Source organism: Chionomys nivalis, chromosome 7 (genome assembly GCF_950005125.1).
Source record: "Chionomys nivalis chromosome 7, mChiNiv1.1, whole genome shotgun sequence".
Taxonomy (NCBI): domain Eukaryota; kingdom Metazoa; phylum Chordata; class Mammalia; order Rodentia; family Cricetidae; genus Chionomys; species Chionomys nivalis.
In genome coordinates this window covers 49,593,982-49,614,881 of record NC_080092.1, presented here as the reverse complement: position 1 = coordinate 49,614,881, position 20,900 = coordinate 49,593,982, and the positions used below count along the sequence as shown (strand labels likewise).

General features: G+C 42.8%; 1 protein-coding gene and 1 pseudogene across 1 annotated transcript in view; both read right to left on the bottom strand.

Annotated features, from left to right (window-relative positions):
- The window catches only part of Stx8 (syntaxin 8), a 250,638-nt gene that overhangs the window by 120,485 nt on the left and 109,253 nt on the right, over positions 1-20,900 (bottom strand). The window lies entirely within an intron of this gene.
- On the bottom strand, positions 6,841-7,896 carry LOC130878589 (actin, cytoplasmic 1-like; annotated as a pseudogene).

Below are 20,900 nucleotides of genomic sequence, written 5' to 3'. Positions count from 1 at the left end.
GTTCCCATGGGACAGAACAGGAAGTCAGGAGAGCCCAGCAGGAGCCCAGGCAGTTGTCCAGGATTGAACCAGAGAGATGAAGGATCCAGGAAAGCAAAGACAGGCCAATTAAGTGATGAAATTCATCGGTAAACTACAAACAGCGCACAGGAATCCCATGATCCCAGCTTAAGGAGAGGGCTAGGTGGTGAATGTGTCAACACAGGTAACTAAGCAAATTCAAAACCAAGAAGCAATTACTGGCTTTGGAGGGAAAGCATATACTAATGAAATGAAGATCTAATCATAGCACACATTGTGGTTCAACCACGAACAACATTTCCACAATGCTATCAACACGGATTTAATGGAAGCGTGTGTAGGAGGAGGCACAGAGGGAACTGTGCAGGATTACTGTAAATTATGGCGACATCTCCAGGAGGAAGAAATAAACATGCCCAACATGGGAAAGACGATGAAACAGCATCACGTTCTGCAGAATATAAATAAAGCTGGGCATGGTGGCGCATGCCTTTGATCCCAACACTTGACAGGCAGAGGCAGGCGGAGCTCTGTGAATGTGAAGCCAGCCTGGTCTGTCTAACCAGCTCCAGGCCAGCCAAGGCTACATAGTGTGACTTTGTCTTAAAAACAAAAAACAGCTGGGCGGTGGTGGCGCACGCCTTTAATCCCAGCACTCGGGAGGCAGAGGCAGGCGGATCTCTGTGAGTTCGAGGCCAGCCTGGTCTACAAGAGCTAGTTCCAGGACAGGAACCAAAAGCTACGGAGAAACCCTGTCTCGAAAAATCCCCCCCCCAAAAACAAGAAAAAGAAAAGAAAAACAACAATAAAAAAGAAATGGATAACGATGAACTCTGAAAAACTAAGAACTGTGAGAACTGTTGCAAGGAGTGAGACTTTGGGGCAAGGAACTGTCACTCTTGGAGTGCCTAATCTTATGTTCAGACTACAAAGTGGTATTATTTTGATAACAAAGAAAATTAAGTTTTACAAGTTCAGATCCAAAGAAGAACATTAAATAATAAGTTCTACAGTCTCATAGGAAAGGATGGTGTCTCAGAAGTACTGGTTAGGTCATGAAGAATGACAGGAAGCCAGGTGACACAACCAGATCACATTCTTTATGTGCATTCTGGGTCTAGCGCACATGTATGCACCGCATGCTTACCCGGTGCCCGCAGAGTCAGAAGAGCGAGTCAGATCCCCTGGAACTTATGGAGAGTCATGAGCTGCCATGTGGATGCTGGAAACAGAACCTTGGGTCCTCTGTAGGAGCAGCAAATGATTTTAACCTCGGAGTCATCTCTCTAGTCCCCAGAACTATATTTTTAAACAGTATTGTTGAGAGACAAAACAAAACAAAACGGAAAACACAGAAGACGGACTAAAAGAGGAAAAGCTTGAAGACAAACATTGGGGGTGAGGATCTAAAACTTAAAGCAAGGGCTGGGCTGGCTTTGCTTCCAGGGACTGCCATGGCCATGAAGCACTAGAGCTTGCTATGCAAACCTTCTCCCACTGAGCTACACTGCAAGTCCCAGACTCTCTGAGACAGAATATCAGAAGTAGATAGTGTTGGCCACAGTAAGGCCATCTTCGCCTCTACCCAATCTTCGCCTCTACCCATCTAGAAACTCCTTCACGATCAATTTGCTTGCTGTAATTAGGAAGGGGACAGCCAGTCAGCATGCAGAGTCATAGATTTTCTTGTGGAATGGCCTCTCTGCAGATAACTGCCAGGGCTATGGGCCAGTCTTCCAAGGGACTTCACTGAATGTGGATCTTATGGGTTTTTTTTTTTTTTTTTTTTTTTTGGTTTTTCAAGACAGGGTTTCTCTGTAGCTTTGGTGCCTGTCCTGGAACTAGCTCTTGTAGACCAGGCTGGCCTCGAACTCACAGAGATCCGCCTGCCTCTACCACCCAAGTGCTGGGATTAAAGGCGTGCGCCACCACCGCCCGGCCTTAATTATGTTTTAATCTGACCACCCTTGAATACACTGACCATCAAAGCCTGAACTTACAAGGTAAGTAGCCAAACTCTGGAAGTCAATGTTGGATGGAAGCCACTAAGTCACACTTACTCACCAGGGCTCTGGCATGTGTGTTCAGAAACACGGAAAAAGGAGTATCAGCTAATCGGCTCTTCTTCCTAACCTAGGTAGAAAAGAGAGCTGAGAAAACAAGGCAGGACAATGCCTGAATCCTGAGAAAGCATGTAACAAAACCCCATGTCATTATCTCCTGTGAGCAACGAGAAGTGTGTCATCTCCCAGCAGACAGGAGAGAGAGGGAGAGGGAGAGGGAGAAGGAGAGAGAAGAAAAGAGAACTCAGGATTCTGGGAATCCAGTGAGGACATACACTAGAGAGAAAAGCAAGAGGCGTACACATCTGAATGTGCTCAGGGCCAGGCTACGGGTTGGAAATCAGAATTGAGTCCAAGTCCCACCCCCACATCTCCTCCTACTGCTGCGTAGAACCTCCCTATTGTAAAGGTAGTCCTTGGCCAGCCTGAGCCCCTGGGAGCTTGTTAGACATGCAGAACCTCAGGCCTGACTCCATCTAATGACTCGAGAAGCTTCATTTTAATAAGCTCCCAAGCGATCCTGACACCCATTAAAGTTGGAGAATCACTTACTTAGAAAGACAGGACAAGTTGGGGGTTTTGCATTGGGGCCCCCATTCCCTGCAGGTGTAGACAGAAACTTTGGTGAACCCCAGGTGTCTAAAGCTTCCTACACAGAGAGTCATTTACATAATAGGAAAGTCATTGCAGAGTCTAGCAACTATGTATCTTCTAGAAAAGGCAGTCATTCCAAGATGCCTAGCGATTTCCTGGGAGCTCACTTCCAGGGTCAAATAGGAACACAAGCATGGAACACAGCAGGAACCACAGATTTCCCTCTATAGCTGCCTATTTTATTTAAGGGGAAAAAAAGGCTAAACATTAATTTTAGTTGTACTTAATTGAATAATTTCTCAGGGGAATAGTTCAGGGAGAGTTTAAAACTGCTGTTTCCAAAAGCCATTACAAATTGGCATATACTATAATGTCACTGTGCCAACCCAAACAGTGCGCTTTTAATGTCCCCTGGGCTGCCTTCGCTCCAGATGTGTTCAGAACTCCTAGTAATATAACACAGGCAAAAACCATATTTACATGAAGCAGTATTTGGGATATCCTTTTCTAATTATCTGGAATGAGATAATAGATTCCTAATTGGAAGCACGGGGGTTGGGAGAGCCAGGTCAGTGGTTCCTCTCTCATGATGCTTTTGTTAGTAAAAAACGGAAACAGTCTGTACAAGAGTAAGAGAAATCTACTTTGCTACAGTTAATCATCTGAATGTCTAGAAACTTCGAATCTGTCCTACAGTCACCTCTAATTAACTAACTGATTCATAAAAGCCTGATCTTGTCTTTTCCTAGGAATCGTAAGTAGGAAAGGGCTGTGGTTGGGGGAGGGGGTGTGGAATGAAACTGGAAGATTCCACGACAATTCTGGTGAGAGAACAGACACGAGTGGTGAGCGAACAGGGGTCGCCCGACCCCCAGCTGCTTCAATGGAGTTTGGTGCCTGCACAGTAGTGTAGAGTCTGAAGTCATTTCCTTTTCGCTGGCGATGGCATCACACAGGGCTAGGTAAGACACTGTAACTGATCACTCACATGTACCTCCCGGGGCAAACTAAAGCCATTAATGAGGAATCGTCTTCTGAGTCTTGAACTTAGCACATCCGAATAAAAACTGATCAGGGTAGTATATACTTTCTGCTAACATTGGGAGGCTTTGGTCCTTACCATTTACTACTGAACAGAAATGAAATTTAAGTCAAATGAGTATTTTTATGCCAGTGAGCATGGTGTTCTGTTCCAGTGGAGACCCTGGACCCCATACCTCACAGAATGCCGCAGCGCACCATGCACCCGGGCATGCTCAGCTGCTGACGTCTCTTTTCACAGATGTCACAGAGAAGCCATGTGAAAGGCAACGTACGACGCAGCTGTTCTTGGCTGGGAGCGAGATACGCTTGGAAACCTTGCTCCCTAAATGTTCAAAACCGGACTGAGTTTTCCAAATACAAATTAATTACCAAATTCTACGTGTTGACAAGCAAACACTCGGATGTTTATGCTGCAATTTGACAAAGGAAATTTTCACATATTACTCTTAAGCCTCTAAAGCAAACAAGCTCATGTATAGGATTTACTTCATTACGATTTCCCCTAAAATGTTTAAAAACATTTTAATCCTGAAATCCCAACATGTAAAGAGAAAACCAGAAAATCCATATATACAGTTTAACAGAACAGCTACAAAGCAAAAACTGTGTAACCATCACTTGCAGGACCAACTTGGCAGTGCCTTACAAGACTCATCAGTCTTATAAAGCTCAACACTCATTCAGCCAACAAGCAATCAACAAACATCTACAATATGCCAGGTGCTGTGTTAGGCACATATTTGAACACGTGGCCAATAATACTTGCTAACATGTTTGCTCAAATAACAGCTACCACAGAGTTCTTGACTGCTGCTTATCTGAGTTTCAAAGCAAACAAACACACAACTTTATCAAACAGACAAGGAACATTTTGTCCAATAAATCTACCCCAGAGGCTTGAGCTCTGGGATGTTTAGATACATCATCACGGAAAGGACCACGGGAAAGGGCTTGATGGTCACTAACACCCAGATGTGAACTTTTCTCTCTGACCCACATACGCACTGACTGACTGGTTAACCCTTGAGGTTAGGCCTCTTCCTCCACAACAAAGGCCTCTCCTTTCGGGAGCTACTTAGAACTTTCCCGAACACCTTGCAGAGAGCTTTATTTATCACGCCGGGATTAGATCTGAAAAAAGGCATTTGTTCCACTATAAAGACAGCAAAAATCCCTGGTTAGAAGACTAATGTTCTTTTAACCTGGGCAGGGGTGGAGGGTGTGAGCCAAATCCATGGCTCCGCCTGGAGAGAAACAGTTTTACCCTATTAATCACCAAGTTCTCAAGTCAGCTCAGCCCGTGAGAGCCTCCGAAGCAGTTCAGCTGTTTCCACATGCACATCAGAAAATCCCAACAGCACACAGTCTAGGGGAACGTTAAAACAATATACACAGACGCAGCATTTCCTTACTGGGCTCCATTTCTGCTGGGGAACGGGGAAATTTAAGCCAAGTGATAATTTACACCAAGAGTCTACCAAGGAGGATGCACAAGATGAGCCACTGGAATGTAGAATCAAAACCTCTTCTAAATTCTTTTAGGATCCACACAATACACAGAACAATATTATATATAATTTTATAAGAGCAATTATAAAGAATGATCTAGAACTTCACTCACACATATTTTTGTTTTATTAGTACTGGTGATTAAACTCAGGGTTTTGTGTGTGGCATGAACACATACTATCACTGAGCTATACCCTTGGCCATAACTCAAGATTATGTCTAATGGGATATATGACTTAGATATTCTAAAGGAGATCTGAGAGCCTTGTATTTGTAAGGTCCTGGGGTCCTAGTCTAGTACTGGGGGACAGGAGGAGGAAGGAGGTGAGGAAGAGGAGAAAATGTTGGAGGCCCATTCATTTAGTATGGTGAAGGTTATCTACGAAAGACTACACTACATATAGCCTAAGAGTGGAAAAGGTAAATATCTTTGTCATTATTTAAGAAAGTGTGAGTCCTAAAGTCAACAGTCAACTTGAGCTGAAGCCCATAAATATACAGAAGGCCAGAACCCCCTCTCCGTCACTGCCATCTTCCTGCTAGCTTGAGCTCCCACTCTAATGGAAGAGAGTCTCTCCGCTCGGAAATGTGCATAGTCGTTTTTATGGGCAAAATTTAAATGCACATAAAAAGGAAATGTAGGGGTATATGGAAAAGTCCAAGATCCCATCCACTTCACAGGGTGGGGGGTGTCTAGGACTTCCTCTAGAGTGAAGAGACATGATCAGACTACTGCAACAGCTTCCAGGCTAACTGCCCTTCCCCATCCTCATCCTCACCTAATACACAAGCACTATCAACATTATCTCCCCTCCACCCCATCCCCACCCCTGCCACAGTAGGGCTGTACGCTGCCTTTAGAGCAAATCATCCTTGCCTCCTCTCAGCAAATCAAGCTTTAGTCAACACACTAGAATGCAGCTACATCACTCACATGTTAACTAGGGCTGCTTTTGCCATACCTTATATGGGAATTGGGTTTTGTGTGTGTGTGTGTGTGTGTGTGTTTGCTTTTTACTACAGAACTTTTATTTTTCTTTACACAATGGTGTGTGGATGGGGCCTAATGTTCTCACTGAATGGTAGAAAACCCAAAATTGATCATTTCTTAGAGAAATGAATACAAAACAACCTTACATAAATTAAAAGGATAAATATGTTTACAGGTATCAATGCAAATGTTCCCAACTCAAGGCAAGTAACAACCCATGGCTTCAGGAGGGAAAACGCCAGAACTAGGTCCGTAGGCTCGGACTTTCACACTCTGTTAGACCAGCAAGATAGAAGTGGTAACTGGTTTAGGGAACCTTTGCCTGCCTCAAGGAATCCTGGACTCAGCTATCAGTTAATACTCTGCATAGATCATTCATTGCACGGTGTTCACACAGGTCCACCAGGCTAAGGATTTCTCTTCCAGAGTGATAGAGCCTCTTTGACTAAGGACTACTGGATATCAGATATATGCCAAAGGAACAATTACCTTGAATATAAGGTCAAAAATCAGCAACAAATTCAACAATCCAGTGCTGATATTGGATATAAACTTCAAGACAAATTTAAGCTTGTTTCCAGTTTTGTGAGGCTAGCATGAGGTGTGTACATGTCAGAATCAGCTCCTAGAGTGGATGCTGGCACCTGCGCAGTCCATCCAGAAGCATTTGCAGTGGACAATGGAGGGACCCGACTTGTCCTACCCCGTCCAAATCTGCTGGAAAGTGGACAGTGAGGCCAGGATGGAACTGTCAGTCCAGATGGGTACTTTTCTGCAGAAGAAACAATGATCTTAATCTTCACTGTGCTGGGTGCTAGGGCTGTGATTTCCTTAGCATCCTGCCAGAAATGCTGAACAAATGGTAGTACCACCAGACAGCACTGTGTTGACACACAGGTCCTTGTGGATAGCCACATCACACTTCATGATGGAGTTGAAGGTGGTCTCATGAATGCCACAGGACTCCATGGCCAGGAAAGAGGGCTAGGCACCTCTGGACACCAGAACTGCTCATTGCTAAAGGTGATCACCTGCCCATCAGAAGCTCATAGCTCTTCTCCAAGGAGAAGGAGGATGCAGCAGTACCCATTTCTTGTTCAAAATCCCGGGCAACATAGCACAGCTTCTCCTTAATGTCACCCTCAATTTCCCAGTGAGCTGTGGTGGTGAAGCCGCATCCTGATCAGTCAGGGTCTTCATGAGGTAGTCTGTCAGGGCCCGGCCAGCCAGGTCCAGCTGCATGACGGCATGGTGAAGGGCATCACTTTCGTAGATGGGTGCTGAATGTGTGGCCCTGTCATCAGAGCCCATGACAATGCCGGTGGTGTGCCCAGATGCATAAAGGAGCAGCACGGCCTAAATGGTCACATACATGGCTGGGGTACTGAAGGCTCCAATCATCTATGTCGCCTCTCTGAGTTTTGGGGTTCAGGGGGCCTCAGTCAGAAGCACCAAGTGCTTCTCAGGGGCTTTACGCAGCTCACTGTAGAAGGCGTGGTGCCAGATCTTCTCCGCATCATCCTAGCTGGTCACAATGCCACGCTTGATAGGATAATTTAGGGTCAGGATACTCCTCCTGCTCTGGGCCTTGTCACCCCTGTAGGAAGGAGTCTTTCTGGCCCACACCACCTTCACAGCCTGGTGTCAGGGACACCCAACAATGGAAGGAAACATAGCCCTGAGGATCCATGATAGAAGGAAACTTGGCCCTGAGGGCATTATTGCCAACAAAGCCACCAGCTATGCACGGCTATGCACCAGTCGGAGCCACTGTCAATGACAAGTCCTGTGATTTCTTCTTTCCTTTGATGGAGAAGGATGGGGCAACAGACCAGCAAAAAGACATGCAGGCAGGCTAAACCAGCAGCAGAGTTTGAGGAATTTTTTTTTTTGAAGTGAAGTCAATATAACATAGAAGTAGTGCTTTAATTGTTTACATTAAACAGTTCAGTAGCATTTAATACATTCATAATGTTGAACAACCACTATGTCAGTTTCACTCTCCTCAACCCTAAACAACTCACAGCCATTGCCTCTTCTTCCAGCTCCTTCTTCTTCCAGTTGGAATTTTCTTTGGGTCACCAACCAGTGTGTGTGTGTGTGTGTGTACCACTCTCTTTCCTACTCTATCCCTCTCACGTACATAGTGGAAAAATAATCAAATGTTTCTCAGGAAGAAAAATATAAAACGGTATGAAACTATGTTCAAACATGACATGAGTTACTTATTTTATGAGCTATCAGTTTTTTATTTTATTTTCATTCTTGCAGGTTGAGGACCTTCCCCAGACTCTTCCAAAGGAAAATGAAGCTGCCTGCCCAAGGTTACATTTTTATCTGCCAGACAGATTTGAAATTTGGTCCCTGTGTTCTGTGCTAACTCTGTCCTCACTGTCTGTTATTGCAAAGCATGCCATACCTTGTCAAGCCAGACACGGCAAAGCATGTGACACCTGTTGAGCTGGACACTGCAAAGTGTGCCACACTTGGACACTTCAAATCTTCCACGCCACAGAGTTCAGCGCAGCAGTGGCAGGCTTTAGCACATAAGTCAAACAGATGTGTTGACCCTCATAAAACTGTCACTTCTCATAGGCTGTGTGAGCTCCAAAGCAGGCTCCCCACCCCCACCTCCTCTCTAAGTTTTGAAGTCTGGCGCCCTTATTTGGGTACGGCAGTTTAGTGGCAGGACATTTCCACAATCTGTCCACGTCTCACCCTGTGTGCCCCAGTGCCAGGAATTAGCCTTCCCCCTGTATCTATTTTGCTCTGGATCCCCACAAGATCTCCGCCTACTTTCTGAACTGGTCTATCTGTCTAACTGGCCTGGGATAAAATTGCTGCAACTCCCCAGGCCTGGTTGTCTATCAACCTTGAGGGATGCCCTGCCCGGGCAGCATGGCAGTCTCCCTGATTGTGCCTGTGCTCTGGAGGGCCTGGCTATCCTTCCTTTGCCAATAGCAAGGATCTCCATCCCTCTGATTCCCTGTCTTCCCATGTAAATATCTAGTTTCCAGGTCTTATAGCTCCTCCCTATGGGCCAGGACTGACCTACTGTGATAAGGCATAGGTAGATACATTATTGACTTTTCCATAGAAGCATCCTGGACAGGACACTGAGGTCTGTGGTAAATATGTGGCACATGTTTCTCAAAGTTACAAATTAAATGAACTGACAGACCAATCTAAAAACTGAAGAAATTTTTTTTCTTGGTGTTGCTTATATTCAAAGTACTTCATATATAGTGTAAACGTGAAAGATACAAGCACACTCCCCTCCTTCAAGAACTCTAGAATTTAATTGAGAAAAGACAAGTAAATATTTATAATTTCTACACAGCTCAGGATACCCCATGCCACTCAAAGTGCAGAAGAACATCCCCATTCCAGAACCTACAAAAAACTTGGGAATGGGAACAGCCGCGGCTAAGTCAGAAGAATGGTCAGGACTGCCAAGGGAGCAGATGCTGGCCATGGTTGTTCAGTAGGATAAAGGATATATTTCCAGTCCTACACATTTCCTCTCCTTTCTAAGGAGCCGGCCTATCTGAAACAACACTGCATCACCCAGCATTGTGAAAGAAACCTTTTAGAGTCATCATTCCACACTTGACAACATTGCAGAGAGTCTAGTCACCACATACACCTTTGTCCAAGCTTGTTTCCAACAGTCTGTTTAAACCATACAATTCACACACTCGTCTCATTTTAAAATTACGTATTCTGTTAAGAGCTGTATGGTAAGAGACACAACTCGTCTGATTGTCTTTAAAACAGAAGTGAAATGAGGTGGGGGATCCTCCACTTCGTAATTACCCTTAATGATAATTGCTACTGAATATCGAGTGCCTGCAGAATTCACGGACTTCAAGTACCATCACCCAGCGGTTTCCACGGTGAAAAGGAACTACTTAAAAATCTTGCCTCACAACCCATTATGATTGTTTCAACTCATTAAGATATTATCTTGCAATACCGTCTACACCACCGCAGTGCAGGCTCTCACCCCTTCTTGTAGTCAAGGGAGAAGCACGCTGCACACCTACTAACATGGAGTCCTCTTGTGGCAGGCTGCTTACTCCACTGAGTTTGGAGCTCAGCACAGGCACTATCAACAGTGAAAAAAAGCTCAACGCCCAGCTTGAGGGGCTAGACTCCTGCAGGCGGGGTGGTCTGAGTCCCTCCTGCCTCCCTGACACACACACACGCGCACAAGAAGGTTCAGCAAGGCTTCAAGGTCATATCCCTCATCCTGTAATAATGGCTCTCTCCTCACACAAAACTAAATGGTACCCTGTTGATTAGAACCCACACAAACTGCCTTTTAATTTGATACTATGCCTAAGTAGTGCCCAAACTTCAAATTTTAATACTCTGAGGGATTCCTTTTGTGTCATTAAGGACACATGAACATGCACATCCATCTGTATACACTGACCAGCAAGAACTGCAGCATAGGAGCCATTCTTGGAAGATTTGCTGAGCTTCCGAGAATGCAAAACAACTCCATGTAAACTACAGGTAGATACGAGCACTGGGTGATGGCAGAGAGCCTGAAATCCCTGTCGTACCACTGATGGCCTTGTAATATGTGACTTGTGCTAGTATGTTCAGCGTTTCTAACTCAATGTTTCCTACCTCTCCCTGGCTGACTCATGCCGGGATATGGAGGTTTACAGGCACTTACTAACTTCCAGAGAGAATGGATCCCAGAAGTGGGCAAGTGAGCTGCTTACAAACAAGAACACAAAACATATTCCAACAAAACTCATCTGCTTGAAGTCTAAGGGACCTGGTCCAGGGATGCCATGCATATCCAAATCCAACAAGGATGCTCGAATCCCCTCTAAAAAGTGGTGCTCATATTTGCATACAACCTGCACAGAGCCTTCTCCACTTGTCACCTCCAGATTCCTTAGAACCTCTAGTGGGATGTAAACGCTCTGTCCAGAGTCATTACCAGGTGTTATTTGCAGAATGGTGAGACGGGAAAAAGGTAACACGTGTTCATCACTGATTCAAATTGCCACATATTTAAAGGGAGCTGGTTGAATCCACAATGGCCAAATCTACAGATATAGATACAGAACCCATGGCTATGGGGAGCTGATGTAAACGGCAGACTAGTTTTCAGGCAGTCACCAGGCTGTTCTAGAACATTTTATTTTTTCATATGTTCTAGAACATTTTATTTATTTACACACATGTACGCACTTGAGAGTACAGGTTCATATGGTTCAGACTGGAGGATCCCCTGGCACTGGAGTTGTAGATAGTTGTGAACTACCTGATACAGATGCTGGGAATTGAACCCAGGTCCTCTGCAAGAGCGGTACAAGCTCTTAGCCACGGAGTCATCTTTCCAACCCCTCTAGCACATTTTAATGTGACAATTCATTGAGCCACAATACATCAGAATGTACGCAAGCTTCAGCACCATCACTGCCCTATGGTGGGAATGCATCATCTTTGTGTTTCCAGCACAAGGACCTTGGCAACCTGAGAGATTTATCCACTGAAAAGACAGCACAAAATTCATCTGGTATTTTTGCTAAAATGCAATTCATACAGCCCTTGAAAACCTCACATCTCACCAAACTGCACTTTAAAACAACAGTTTCTGGTAGAAAACACAGTAGAATGGGTCATTATAAGCAGAGTACTAACTGGAGAATAATTAAGACCCAGCGAAGCGACTTGGAGTGGCTGCCATAAGGGATATTGAATGGACAAGTGACAACAGAGTAGCAATACTGACTCACAGACACAGCCAGCCTCTAAGCCAGAGGAATGGTATTCAGAGGTGGGCACGGGAGGGGGACTTCTGCCTCGAGACCAGGATGGGAAGCACTTACACTGGGGAATGAGCTGTGGGCACAGGGCTCTTTAGTTTTCTTAAGAGGGAGTCAAAAAAACTGGTGTCTGCTGCCTGTGAGGGCTCCTTTGTTTTTTACCTGAAGCTGAAAGTCTACTGCTATGCCAGTACTCTTGCTGGATACAAGCTTCCCTTGGACCAATCAGGTTTCCGGCAGACAAAGTGACATTGAGGTCCCTCCCACTTTCCTGCTTGGCAATTGAGCTGTGTCAGGGAGCCATGAGGCAGATCACACTGTGACCAGTCTGCTCTTGGTGCTGGGTTAGAGCAGCCTTGCTTTAAGTCTGCATTTCTAAGAACTCTGAGAAGAGAGGCAGCCACCCTTGAGGAGGCAAATCCTCCCAGCATGTCCTCATTCAGGGAATACCCTGTGTTCTGCTCGGGGAAAATAGTCTTACTCTGTCCAGGGGATGTTCTGATTTCTAGACAAGCAAATCAAAAGGCAGAAATGAGAGCTACAGATTCTTAAAATTTTTTTAATTTTTAATTTTACCTATTTATTTATTTTGAGTAGGGTTTCTCAGTAGCTATGGAGCCAGTCCTGGAACTCACTCTGTAGAACAGGCTGGCCTTGAACTCCTGTTCAAGACATCCTCCTGTTCAAGACATCCTCCTGCCTCTGCCTCCTGAGTTAAGCCACCTGGTTAAGCTACAGATTTTTTTAAATGTTATTCACCACATATAAATGTTGAGAGTCAAATATACCTAGTGGTATATTTTTTGAACCAATATCTAATATATTAACATTGCAACACGTAGTCAGTCTGAAACTTGAACCCATGTCTTGTGTGCTAAGTAATGCTCCATTACTGAACTATATTCCCCAGCCATCAAGAGGAAGGCTAGAAATCTTTCATGTTTTTACAATAAGCCTTCAAGTCAAAAGTCCCTGCATACTCAGAGCACATGCCATTCAGACTAGCCACATTTCAGGTACTCAGCAGCTACAAGTGGCCAGTTGCTTCTGTACTGCATGGTATAATAGTCAGAGGCTCTGCAGATGCCACAGTGTCATGAGTTGAAAAATACATAACTCGCCTGGTCTTCTAGAAGCAAAAGTAAAAGCATTATGTATTGGAGTATAAGCTAAAAAATGTTTTATTTGGACTGAGGGGACTAAGAGGTGAGTGACCAGCCATGCAGCAGGACACCCCACTCTTAGGACCTCCATAGTGGGACAAAACCCCTGGACCTTCCCCCATCTGCCTCAGCTTCTCTAGCCCACCAGAAGGAGAGTTTCCTGCAGGTAGGCTGCCCCAATACCCAGCCACATCCACTGGACCCTGTAAGCTACGAGTCCCATCCCATCCCCAAACTTGCCTATCCTTCTGAAATGTCAGTGGAACTCTGAAACACAGCTTGCTACAATACTGAGGGGACCAAGAGTTTGCTACAATACTGAGGGGACCAAGAGAATGAACCAGGAGAGAAGACCAAGAGAGCACGCTTAGGGAGACCTCAGTGGCTCCCTGAGACAGACTTTGACAGTACAGAGCAGACCAAGAAGAGTTTCCAAAGATTCAGACAGCCACTGCAAGGATTAGACCAAGATGCAAATACACTGTCGGCTGCATTTGAAGGAAGAGATGGGTAGGCGCCAATGCAAGAATTCATCCAACAACCTAAAAAGCAACATGGTAACACCAGAACCAGAACCCAGAGGTCACACAATAGTAAGACTTGATCATCCTAACCCAGAAGAAGCAGAAGGAAATCACTTTAAAAGTAACTTTATGAAGATAATGAAGACATTTACAGAGGAATTGAAAAACTCCCTTAAAGAAATAGAGGAAAAGACAAACAAAAAAATGGAAGAAATTAGTAAATCCCACAGACACCCAAGAAAACCAAGAAAAAGCAATCAAACAGGTGAAACAAACAGTTCAAGACCTGAAGACTGAAATACAGGCAATAAAGAAAACACAAACCAAGGGAATCCTGGATATGGAAAATCTGGGTAAATGAACAAGAACTACAGAGGCAAGTATAACCAACAGAATACAAGAGATAGAAGAAAGAATCTCAGGTGTTGAAGATACTATAGAGGAAATAGATTCATTGGTCAAAGAAAACATTAAATCCAAGAAATTCTGAACACAAAACACCCAGGAAATCTGGGACACCATGAAAAGACCAAACCTGAGAATAATAGGGAAAGAAGGAGAAGAAGTCCAACTCAAAAGCACAGAAAATATATTTAACAAAATCATAGAAGAAAATTTTCCAAACCTAAAGAAAGATAAGCCTATGAAGACACAAGACGCTTACAGAACACTACATAGACTAGATTTAAAAAAAGTCCCCTCGCCATATAATAATCAAAACATAAAATATACAGAATAAAGAAAGAATATTAAGAGCTGCAAGGGAAAAAGGTCAAGTAAACATATAGAGGGAAACCTATCAGAATTACACCTGACTTCTCAATGAAAACCATATAAGACAGAAGGTCCTGGGCAGATGTGCTGCAGACACTAAGAAACTATACCCAGAAAAGCTTTCAATCACCATCAATGGAGCAAACAAGATATTTTATGACAAAATCAGATTTAAACAATTAAGTATCCACAAATCCAGCCCTGCAGAAAGTACTAGAAGGAAAACCCCAACCCAATGAAGCTAACTGTACCCACAAAAACACAGGCAACAGATAATCTCCTACCAGCAAAACCCAAAAAAAGGAAAACACACAAACACTATTACTGAAAAATACAGGAATTAACAACCATTGATCACAATATCTCTTAATATCAATAGACTAAATTCACCTATAAAAAGCCATAGGTTAAGAAAATGGGTATGAAAACAGGATCCAGCCTTCTGCTGTATACAAGAAACACCTCAACCTCAAAGATAGATATTACCTCAGAGTAAAGGACTAGGAAAAGGTTTTCTAATCAAATGGACCTAAGAAACAAGAGGGTGCTATCCTAATATCTAACAAAACTGATTTCAAACTAAAATCAATCAGAAGAGATGGAGAAGGACACTTTATACTCCTAACAGGAACAATCCATCAAGATGAAGTCTCAACCCTAAACATCTATGCCCCTAATACAAGAGCACCTACATATGTAAAAGAAACATTACTAAAGCTTAAATTACACATCAAACCCCACACACTAATAGTAGGAGATTTCAACACTCCACTCTCGCCAATGGACAGGTCAACCAGACAGAAATTTAACAGAGAAATAAGAGAACTAACAGATGTCATGAATCAAATGGACTTAACAAACATTTATAGAACATTCTACCCAAACACAAAAGAATATACCTTCTTCTCAGCACCTCGTGGAACCTTCTCTAAAATTGACCACATATTTGGTAACAAAGCAAACCTTCACAGATATGAAAAAAATTGGAGCAACCCCCTGTATTTTATCGGATCACCATGGTTTAAAGTTAGAATTTAACAATAACGCTAATTGCAGAAAGTCAACAAACTCATGGAAATTGAACAATGAACTATTGAACCACTCCTGGGCCAATGAACAAATAAAGAAATTAAAAACTTCCTAGAATTCAACGAAAATGAAAGCACAACGTACCCAAACCTATGGGACACTATGAAAGTACTGCTAAGAGGAAAGTTCATTGCACTAAATGCCCATATAAAGAAAATGGAGAAAGCTCACATCTGTGACTTAACAGCACACCTGAAAGCTCTAGAACAAAAAGAAGCAGACTCACTCAGGAGGAGTATAAGACAGTAAATAATCAAATTGAGAGCTGAAATCAACAAAATAGAAACAAAGAAAGCAATAAAAAGAATCAATGAGACAAAGAGCTGATTCTTTGAGAAAAATCAATAATATAGACAAATGCTTATCCAAACTAATCAAAAAAGGCAGAAAGAGAAAACATGCAAATTAACAAAATCAGAAATGAAAAGGGGACATAATAACAGACAGTGAGGAAATTCAGAGAATTATTAGGTCATACTACAAAAACCTGAACTCCACAAAACTGGAAAATGTAAAAGTAATGGATAATTTTCTAGATAGATACTATAAACCAAAGTTAAATTAAGACCAGATGAGCAATTTAAATAGACCTATAAACTGCAAAGAAATAGAAGCTGTCATCAAAAACCTCCCAACCAAAAAAAGCCCAGGGCCGGATGGTTTTAGTGCAGAATTCTACCAGAACTTCTAAGAAGAGCTAATATCTATACTCCTCAAAGTGTTCCACATAATAGAAACAGAAGGAACACTGCCAAACTCTTTTTATGAGGTTGCAGTTACCCTGATACCAAAACCACACAAAGACTCAATCAAGAATTACAGACCAGTCTCACTCATGAACATGGATGCAAAAATACTCAATAAAATACTGGCAAACCGAATCCAAGAATATATCAAAAAAATCATCCACCATGATAGATTGGGATTCATCCCAGAGATGCAGGGATGGTTCAACATACGAAAATCTATCAATGTAATCCATCATATAAATAAACTGAAAGAAAAAAACCATATGATCATTTCATTAGATGCTGAAAAGCATTCGACCAAAATCCAACACCCCTTCACGATAAAGGTCTTGGAGAGATCAGGGATACAAGGAACATATATCTAAACATAATAAAAGCAATATACAGCAAGTTGACAGTCAACATCAAATTAAATGGAGAGAAACTCAAAGCGATTCCACTAAAATCAGGAATAAAACAAGGCTGTCAACTCTCTCCATATCTCTTCAACATAGTTCTTGAAGTTCTGGCTATAGCAATAAGACAACAAAAGGAGATCAAGGGGATTCAAATTGGAAAGTAAGAAGTCAAACTTTCATTATTTGCAGATGATATGATAGTATATAAAAGTGACCCCAAAGCAATGGGTTTTTGATCCTATTGCAAGTACTGGCTTGGTGGGAGCCTAGGCAGTTTGGATGCTCACCTTAATAGACTTGGATGGAGGTGGGGGGGTCCTTGGACTTCCCACAGGGCAGAGAACCCTGATTGCTCTTTGGGCTGATGAGGGAGGGGGACATGAATGGGGAAAGGGGAGGGAAATGGGAGGCAGTGGCGGGGAGGAGGCAGAAATCTTAAATAAATAAATAAAAACAAATATTAACAGCAAAAACAAAAACAAAAACCAAAAAACTCTACCAGGAAACTCATATAGCTAATAAATATCTTCAGTAATGTGGCAGGATACAAGATCAACTCAAAAAAATTAGTAGCCCTCCTATATACAAATGATGAAGAAGCTGAGAAAGAAATCAGAGAAACATCACCTTTCACAATAGCCACAAATAACTTGGGGTAACATTAATCAAAGACGTGAAAGAGCTATTCGACAAGAACTTTAAGTCTTTGAAGAAAGAAATTGAAGAAGATACCAGAAAATGGAAAGATCTCCCATACTCTTGGATAGGTAGGATCAACATTATAAAATGGCAATCCTACCGAAAGCAATCTATAGACTCAATGCAATCCCCATCAAAATCACAACACAATTCTTCACAGACTTTGAAAAAATAATAATCAACTTCATATGGAAAAACAAAAAACCCAGGATAGCCAAAACAATCCTGTCCAATTGTTTGTGATACCAACTTCCAAAGGTATCACCATCCCTGACATCAAGCTCGATTACAAAATTACAGTACTGAAAATATCTTGGTACTGGCATAAAAACAGAGAGGTTGGCAAATGGAATCTAATCAAAGACCCAGATATCAATTCACACACTTATGAACAGATGATTTTTTTTACAAAGAAGTTAAAATTATACAATGGAAAAAAGAAAGCATCTTCAACAAATGGTGCTGGCATAACTGGATATCCCCATGCACAAAATTCAAGTCCAAATGGATTAAAGACCTCAATATAAATCCAACCACACTGAACCTGATAGAAGAGAAAGTGGAAAGTAGCCTTCAATATGTGGGCACAGGAGACCACTTCCTAAATATAACCCCAGTAGCAAGACACTGAGAGAAACAATAAATAAATGGGACCTTCTGAAACTGAGAAACTTCTGTAAAGCAAAGGACACAGTCAATAAGATAAAGAGGCAGCCTACTGAATGGCAAAAGATCTTCACCAACCACACATCAAATAAAGGACTGATCTTCAAAATATATAAAGAACTCAAGAAAATAGACATCAAAATTCTAAATAATCCAAAATAATCAAAAAATGGAGTACAGAACTAAACAGAGAATGTCAACAGAAGAATCTCAAACAGCCAAAAGACACTTAAGGAAATGTTCAACATCCTTATCCACTAGGGAAATGAAAACCAAAACAACTCTGAGATACCATCTTACACCTGTCAGAATTGGCTAAAATCAAAACACCAATGATAGCTTATGCTGAAGAGGATGATGAGTAAGGGGAACACTCATTCATTGCTGGTGAGAATGCAAATTTGTACAACCACTTTGGAAATCAGTATTCCAGTTTCTCAGAAAATTGGAAACCAATCTACCTTAGGATCCAGCAATACCCCTCAGGTATATATTCAAAAGATGCTCAATCATACTACAAAGACATATGTTCATCTATGTTCATAGCAGCATTATTTGTAATAGCCAGAACCTGGAAAAAACCCAGATGCCCCTCAACTGAAGAATGAATAAAGAAGATGTGGCACATTTACACATTAGAGTACTACTCAGCGGTAAAAACAATGACATCTTGAATTTTGCATGCAAATAGATGGGACTAGAAAACCCTATCCTGAGTGAGGTAACCCAGATACAAAAGGATGAATATGGTATGTACTCACTCATAAGTGGATACTAGCTGTAAACAAAGGATATTGAGCTTATAGTTCATGATCCTAGAGAAGCAAAGTAATAAGGTGAACCCTAAGAAAAACATATAGATCCACTTGGAAAATTGAAATAGACAAGATCGTCTAACAAAATTGGGAGCATGGGGGGAAGGAGAAGAAGGGAAGGTAGAAGAGGAAGAAGAGGGGAGAAGGGAAGGGGCAAGGAGAACTTGAGGGAACGGGAAAGTTGAGATGGGGAAGGACAGAGATGAGAGCAACAAAAGAGATATCTTGATTGAGGGAGCCCTTATGGGGTTAGCAAGAAACCTGGCTCTAGAGAAATTCCCAGGAATCCACAAGAATGACCCCAGCTAAGACCCTAAGCAATAGAGGAGAGGAGGCCCGAACTTGCCTTGCCTGGTAGTCAGACTGATGACTATCTTAAATATCACCATAGAACCTTCATCCAGCAACTGATGGAAACAGAGGCAGAGACCCACAGCAGAGCACTGGACTGAGCTCCCCAAGTCCAGTTAAAGAGTGGGAGGAGTGAGAATATGAGCAAAGAGGTCAAGACCATGAAGGGTGCACTCACTGAAACAGTTTACCTGAGCTAATGGGAGCTCACCAACACCAACTGGACTGGGAAGGAACAAGCATAGGAGCAAACTAGTCCCTCTGAATGTGGTTGACAGTTGCATGACTGGGGCAAACAGAGGAGCCACTGGCAGGGGTACCAGGATTTATCCCTAACTGCTTGTACTGGCTTTGGGGATCCTATTCTCTTTGGATGGATACCTTGCTCAGCCTAGATATAGTAGGGAGGACCCTGGACCTTCCCCAAAGCAATGTGTCTTACCCTCTCCGAGGTGGTGGTGGAGTGGGAAGGTGTGTGGAGGGAATGGGAACTTGGATTGGTATGTATAATGAAAAAAAGATGGTCTTTTTCTTTTTTTTAAAAAAAAAAGTCAAAAAAGAAAAATACATAACTCAGGATATGCAATCCAAAGAACAAAACTGTTTTCAAGTTCACAGCCATATTCATGAAGTGGTACTTTTGACTGTCAATTTCAGTGCAAACCTACTGACCTTCATTTATCCAGAACTTCCAGTTAACCACAAAATTCTGCTTTCTGAATACAGTGTTTTTTATTTTTTTTTTGCTATTTTTTTCTTTTTATTATTATTATTATTTTTTTAAATTTCTGCCTCCTCCCCGCTTCCCATTTCCCTCCCCTAACTCCCCTAACTACCCTCCCCCTCCCTCTCCAGTCCAAAGAGCAGTCAGGGTTCCCTGCCCTGTGGGAAGTCCAAGGTCCTCCACCCTACATCCAGGTCTAGGAAGGTGAGCAACCAAACAGACTAGGCTCCCACAAAGCCAGTACATGCAGAAGGATCAAAACCCAGTGCCACTGTCCTTGGCTTCTCAGTCAGCCCTCACTGACCGGCACATTCAGAGAGTCCGGTTTGTTCACATGCTCCATCAGTCCCAGTCCAGCTGGCCTTGGTGAGCTCCCATTAGATCAGCCCCACTGTCTCAGTGGGTGGGTGCACCCCTCGTGGTCTTGACTTCCTTGTTCATGTTCTCCCTCCTTCTGCTCCTCATTGGGAGCTCAGTCCGGTGCTCCAATGTGGGTCTCTGTCTCTATCTCCATCCATCGCCAGATGAAGGTTCCCTCTGATGGGTCTTCCAGAATAGGATCAGGGCCCCTTGCTGGCCAGGGACCTCGCTGACAAAAGGCCTACCTTGCTGCCGGCAGGCTATTGAAACAAAGGAACTCCCGCCTGCCGGGTTGCCCTCACCACTCCGTCCCCAGTGTTTTTTACTTTTAAATATGTTTAGTGGATATCATTTACACACTACCAGCCTGCCAAAAGTATATAATCAAATCATTTTGGTATACTATCCTTTTATTTATAGTGAATTTACAGCACAATTTGACACTTTTAAAAATGCCCAACTTGGTGGCAATAATAAATTCATGTTGCTGTATCATCGCTATCCTTCCAAAGCCTTTCCATCTACTGAGAAACTCATCTAACCTCCATAACTCCCCATGTTCCCTCATTCCCAG